General features: G+C 45.2%; 2 long non-coding RNA genes across 2 annotated transcripts; both read right to left on the bottom strand.

Moving 5' to 3' along the window:
• Nucleotides 1-430: 430 nt before the first annotated feature.
• LOC112878736 lies at nt 431-1641 on the bottom strand. The gene is made up of 3 exons (XR_003225859.1): nt 1442-1641; nt 1276-1347; nt 431-1189 (listed from the first exon to the last, which is right to left on the bottom strand). It is a non-coding gene; the product is annotated as an uncharacterized LOC112878736 (long non-coding RNA).
• Nucleotides 1642-6261: 4620 nt separating this feature from the next.
• On the bottom strand, nt 6262-6698 carry LOC112880419. Its single transcript, XR_003226320.1, has 3 exons — nt 6622-6698; nt 6456-6527; nt 6262-6368 (listed from the first exon to the last, which is right to left on the bottom strand). It is a non-coding gene; the product is annotated as an uncharacterized LOC112880419 (long non-coding RNA).
• Nucleotides 6699-6946: the final 248 nt, after the last annotated feature.

Here is a 6946-nt window from a genome sequence, read left to right as displayed (position 1 = left end):
CCCACGTCTTCAATCTCCTGCGATCCCAAACCAATTCAACCCCCAATCCGAAACAAACACCAGAACAAATCCGAATTGCAACCCCCACCCCCTAATAGACCCCGATCACACCAATTTTACCGAAATTGCATGAATGTACCTCGTCTACATTGTCTAACATCTGCAATTTTACCGAAATTGCATGAATAGCAGAAAGCAGGCAAACAAGGTAAGATGACCGTTGTTACAGGAACGTGGAACCCAGAAGTTCGTGTCATGTTAATAAAGGGAGGAGGTTGATAAACGCGTGCTATGTAAGTGAATAAAGATATATCTCTGGGTAAAGTGCGTATCTAAATTCTAAAAGTTTGCATTCTCATTCTGCGCGCCCAGTTTTGTTGCAAGCTACAACATAGTCAGCTCTGATTATACGTGAGCAAGGACGCTGACTCTAATACTAGTCGTGGTCAGTCTGGTCACCATCTTCCGGTCAGCTGTTGCCTGGAGGTATTCTTTTGCTTGTACTCAGATTTGTTCACTTCCAAGTCAGATGAACCGCCAGGCTGCTGCTCACCATTGAGCAAGCTTGTTAGGCCTCTGCAGAAATGCTTATAGATCAAAGCATTGCATTGCTCATCGATGAAATGTGAATCCTATATTCTCACGGTAAGGTCGATTTGAGCTGAACCTGAAACAGAGCGTGGAATGAGCCTACCTCTCTATATGCTCTCAGATTCCACGTAAATGAAGACCTAGTGGAATGGCTAAACGAAAAGCGGAAGTGAAACGAAGGACACATGGCACAATAATGCCAATGGCACTGTACACGATTTCTACCTATGCTATTCAATACTGACAGATATGGCCATGCATTCAGAAAGTTAAAATACTATATGCAAAACAATTTTTTCCCCAACCCAACGGGCCAAGAGCCCTAATCTCATTACTTGAAGCAACAAATTCATAGGAGTTCAAAGCATAGAGGGCTGATATCACGTGGTGAACACCAGCACGCCTAACAGAAAAAAGAGTACGGAGAGCCACCACTAAAATCCAAGGAAAAACGATCAGACACCTAGAAAACTAGCAGGCTGTTCAGTTAGGCGAACTGCAAAATGCCTAGAAAACAAAAACTGTTTCTGCTAGCAAAGTAAACGGTCTTCAGAAAGCCAACACATAACTTCGCCAATGTAGGGGTCCTCTGCCATTGCTGCAAAACAAAATTATAATCGACATGTTTCTAATAACTCGTAACTGCCACTGGAATTCTAGAGCTATTTATTTACCATCACTCACCTGCTAGCAAGGAAAGGCATTCAAACATGGTGTAAGTTGTCAAAACTCCTCCTTCCGGGTCCTATGTGGTTTCTGATCATTATAAAAAACAAGATTAGAATCAACAATTTTCTAATAAACCGTAACTACAAATGGAATTCTAAAACTTTATTCACCCGTCACTCACCTGGCAGCATGGGCATGTCCTCGAACTTGACGTACTCTACGGCGCCGCATCCAAGATAGGTGGGCTGTGAGAGGAAGTTCATCTCCAGCTCTGCGGTCCCCTCCACAAGGTTGTTGCGCATCTCAGTGAGGACATCACGCTTCATCCTCAGAACAGCCAGGTAGAACTCAGTAGCAGCCCTCTGCTCGAGCCGCTCACGGCGCTTCAGATTACCTGCTGAGTGGCGTCCCCTGGTGGGGGGCTACCAGGGGATGTTTCGCGCATGAGAGCTCGGAGTGCGTCGATGTGCGCCTCAAGACCCCACGTCTTCAATCTCCTGCGATCCCAGACCAATTCAACCCCCAATCCAAAACAAACACCAGAACAAATCCGAATTGCAACCCCCACCCCCTAATAGACCCCGATCACACCAATTTTACCGAAATTGCATGAATGTACCTCGTCTACATTGTCTAACATCTGCAATTTACCGAAATTGCATGAATGGCAGAAAGCAGGCAAACAAGGTAAGATGACCGTTGCTACAGGAACGTAGAACCCAGAAGTTCGTGTCATGTTAATAAAGGGAGGAGGTGATAAACGCGTGCTATGTAAATGAATAAAGATATATCTCTAGGTAAAGTGCGTATCTAAATTCTAAAAGTTTGCTTCTCATTCTGCGCGCCCAGTTTTGTTGCAAGCTACAACATAGTCAGCTCTGACTATACGTGAGCAAGGACGCTGACTCTAATACTAGTCGTGGTCAGTCTGGTCACCATCTTCCGGTCAGCTGTTGCCTGGAGGTATTCTTTTGCTTGTACTCAGATTTGTTCACTTCCAAGTCAGATGAACCGCCAGGCTGCTGCTCACCATTGAGCAAGCTGATAGGCCTCTGCAGAAATCTTATAGATCAAAGCATTGCATTGCTCATCGATGAAATGTGAATCCTATATCTCACGGTAAGTTCGATTTGAGCTGAACCTGAAACAGAGCGTGGAATGAGCCTACCTCTCTATATGCTCTCAGATTCCACGTAAATGAAGACCTAGTGGAATGGCTAAACAAAAGCGGAAGTGAAACGAAGGACACATGGCACAATAATGCCAATGGCACTGTACACGATTTCTACCTATGCTATTCAATACTGACAGATATGGCCATGCATTCAGAAAGTTAAAATACTATATGCAAAACAATTTTTTCCCCAACCCAACGGGCCAAGAGCCCTAATCTCATTACTTCAAGCAACAAATTCATAGGAGTTCAAAGCACAGAGGGCTGATATCACGTGGTGAACACCAGCACGCCTAACAGAAAAAAGAGTACGGAGAGCCACCACTAAAATCCAAGGAAAAACGATCAGACACCTAGAAAACTAGCAGGCTGTTCAGTTAGGCGAACTGTAAAATGCCTAGAAAAAAAAACTGTTTCTGCTAGCAAAGTAAACGGTCTTCAGAAAGCCAACACATAACTTCGCCAATGTAGGGGTCCTCTGCCATTGCTGTAAAACAAAATTATAATCGACATGTTTCTAATAACTCGTAACTGCCACTGGAATTCTAGAGCTATTTATTTACCAGTCACTCACCTGCTAGCAAGGAAAGGCATTCAAACATGGTGTAAGTTGTCAAAACTCCTCTTTCCGGGTCCTATGTGGTTTCTATCATTATAATACAGATTAGAATCAACAATTTTCTTATAAACCGTAACTACAAATGGAATTCTAAAACTTTATTCACCCGTCACTCACCTGGCAGCATGGGCATGTCCTCGAACTTGACGTACTCTACGGCGCCGCATCCAAGATAGGTGGGCTGTGAGAGGAAGTTCATCTCCAGCTCTGCGGTCCCCTCCACAAGGTTGTTGCGCATCTCAGTGAGGACATCACGCTTCATCCTCAGAACAGCCAGGTAGAACTCAGTAGCAGCCCTCTGCTCGAGCCGCTCACGGCGCTTCATATTACCTGCTGAGCGGCGTCCCCTGGTGGGGGGGCTGCCAGGGATGTTTCGCGCATGAGAGCTCGGAGTGCGTCGATGTGCGCCTCAAGACCCCCGTCTTCAATCTCCTGCGATCCCAAACCAATTCAACCCCCAATCCAAACAAACACCAGAACAAATCCGAATTGCAACCCCCACCCCCTAATAGACCCCGATCACACCAATTTTACCTAAATTGCATGAATGTACCTCGTCTACATTGTCTAATATCTGCAACTTTACCGAAATTGCATGAATAGCAGAAAGCAGGCAAACAAGGTAAGATGACCGTTGTTACAGGAACGTGGAACCCAGAAGTTCGTGTCATGTTAATAAAGGGAGGAGGTGATAAACGCGTGCTATGTAAATGAATAAAGATATATTCTGGGTAAAGTGCGTATCTAAATTCTAAAAGTTTGCATTCTCATTCTGCGCGCCCAGTTTTGTTGCAAGCTACAACATAGTCAGCTCTGATTATACGTGAGCAAGGACGCTGACTCTAATACTAGTCGTGGTCAGTCTGGTCACCATCTTCCGGTCAGCTGTTGCCTGGAGGTATTCTTTTGCTTGTACTCAGATTTGTTCACTTCCAAGTCAGATGAACCGCCAGGCTGCTGCTCACCATTGAGCAAGCTTGATAGCCTCTGCAGAAATGCTTATAGATCAAAGCATTGCATTGCCATCGATGAAATGTGAATCCTATATTCTCACGGTAAGGTCGATTTGAGCTGAACCTGAAACAGAGCGTGGAATGAGCCTACCTCTCTATATGCTCTCAGATTCCACGTAAATGAAGACCTAGTGGAATGGCTAAACGAAAAGCGGAAGTGAAACGAAGGACACATGGCACAATAATGCCAATGGCACTGTACACGATTTCTACCTATGCTATTCAATACTGACAGATATGGCCATGCATTCAGAAAGTTAAAATACTATATGCAAAACAATTTTTTCCCCAACCAACGGGCCAAGAGCCCTAATCTCATTACTTGAAGCAACAAATTCATAGGAGTTCAAAGCAAAGAGGGCTGATATCACGTGGTGAACACCAGCACGCCTAACAGAAAAAAGAGTACGGAGAGCCACCTCTAAAATCCAAGGAAAAACGATCAGACACCTAGAAAACTAGCAGGTGTTCAGTTAGGCGAACTGCAAAATGCCTAGAAAACAAAAACTGTTTCTGCTAGCAAAGTAAACGGTCTTCAGAAAGCCAACACATAACTTCGCCAATGTAGGGGTCCTCTGCCATTGCTGTAAAACAAAATTATAATCGACATGTTTCTAATAACTCGTAATGCCACTGGAATTCTAGAACTATTTATTTACCAGTCACTCACCTGCTAGCAAGGAAAGGCATTCAAACATGGTGTAAGTTGTCAAAACTCCTCTTTCCGGGTCCGCTGTGGTTTCATCGATAGAATCAACAATTTTCTAATAAACCGTAACTACAAATGGAATTCTAAAACTTTATTCACCCGTCACTCACCTGGCAGCATGGGCATGTCCTCGAACTTGACGTACTCTACGGCGCCGCATCCAAGATAGGTGGGCTGTGAGAGGAAGTTCATCTCCAGCTCTGCGGTCCCCTCCACAAGGTTGTTGCGCATCTCAGTGAGGACATCACGCTTCATCCTCAGAACAGCCAGGTAGAACTCAGTAGCAGCCCTCTGCTCGAGCCGCTCACGGCGCTTCAGATTACCTGCTGAGCGGCGTCCCCTGGTGGGGGGCTGCCAGGGGATGTTTCGCGCATCAGAGCTCGGGGTGCGTCGATGTGCGCCTCAAGACCCCACATCTTCAATCTCCTGCGATCCCAAACCAATTCAACCCCCAATCCAAAACAAACACCAGAACAAATCCGAATTGCAACCCCCACCGCCTAATTTACCCCGATCACACCAATTTTACCGAAATTGCATGAATGTACCTCGTCTACATTGTCTAACATCTGCAATTTTACCGGAATTGCATGAATGGGAGAAAGCAGGCCAACAAGGTAAGATGACCGTTGTTACAGGAACGTGGAACCCACAAGTTTGTGTCATGTTAATAAAGGGAGGAGGTTGATAAACGCGTGCTATGTAAATGAATAAAGATATATCTCTGGGTAAAGTGCGTATCTAAATTCTAAAAGTTTGCATTCTCATTCTGCGCGCCCAGTTGCAAGCTACAACATAGTCAGCTCTGACTATGCGTTAGCAAGGACGCTAACTCTAATACTAGTCGTGGTCAGTCTGGTCACCTTCTTCCGGTCAGCTGTTGCCTGGAGGCATTCATTTTCTTGTAGTCATATTTGTTCACTTCCAAGTCAGATGAACCGCCAGGCTGCTGCTCACCATTGAGCAAGCTTGATAGGCCTCTGCAGAAATGCTTATAGATCAAAGCATTGCATTGCTCATCGATGAAATGTGAATCCTATATTCTCACGGTAAGGTCGATTTGAGCTGAACCTGAAACAGAGCGTGGAATGAGCCTACCTCTCTATGTGCTCTCAGATTCCACGTAAATGAAGACCTAGTGGAATGGCTAAACGAAAAGCGGAAGTGAAACGAAGGACACATGGCACAATAATGCCAATGGCACTGTACACGATTTCTACCTATGCTATTCAATACTGACAGATATGGCCATGCATTCAGAAAGTTAAAATACTATATGCAAAACAGTTTTGTCCCCAACCCAGCGGGCCAAGAGCCCTAATCTCGTTACTTGAAGCAACAAATTCATAGGAGTTCAAATCACAGAGGGCTGATATCACGTGGTGAACACCAGCACACCTAACAGATAAAAGAGTACGGAGAGCCACCACTAAAATCCAAGGAAAATCGATCAGACACCTAGAAAACTAGCAGGCTGTTCAGTTAGGTGAATTGCAAAATGCCTAGAAAACAAAAACTGTTTCTGCTAGCAAAGTAAACGGTCTTCAGAAAGCCAACACATAACTTCGCCAATGTAGGGGTCCTCTGCCATTGCTGTAAAACAAAACTATAATCGACATGTTTCTAATAACTCGTAACTGCCACTGGAATTCTAGAGCTATTTATTTACCAGTCACTCACCTGCTAGCAAGGAAAGGCATTCAAACATGGTGTAAGTTGTCAAAACTCCTCTTTCCGGGTCCTCTGTGGTTTCTGATCATTATAAAAAACAAGATTAGAATCAACAATTTTCTAATAAACCGTAACTACAAATGGAATTCTAAAACTTTATTCACCCGTCACTCACCTGGCAGCATGGGCATGTCCTCGAACTTGACGTACTCTACGGCGCCGCATCCAAGATAGGTGGGTTGTGAGAGGAAGTTCATCTCCAACTCTGCGATCCACTCCACAAGGTTGTTGCGCATATCAGTGAGGACATCACGCTTCATCCTCAGATCAGCCAGGTAGAACTCAGTAGCTGCTCTCTGCTCGAGCCGCTCACGGCGCTTCAGATTACCTGCTGAGCGGCGTCCCCCGGTGGGGGGGCTGCCAGGGGATGTTTCGCGCATGAGAGCTCGGAGTGCGTCGATGTGCGCCTCAAGACCCCACGTCTTCAATCTCCTACGATC

The sequence above is a fragment of the Panicum hallii genome, chromosome 1, assembly GCF_002211085.1.
Source record: "Panicum hallii strain FIL2 chromosome 1, PHallii_v3.1, whole genome shotgun sequence".
Taxonomy (NCBI): Eukaryota; Viridiplantae; Streptophyta; class Magnoliopsida; order Poales; family Poaceae; genus Panicum; species Panicum hallii.
This window is presented reverse-complemented; position numbering and strand designations above follow the sequence as displayed.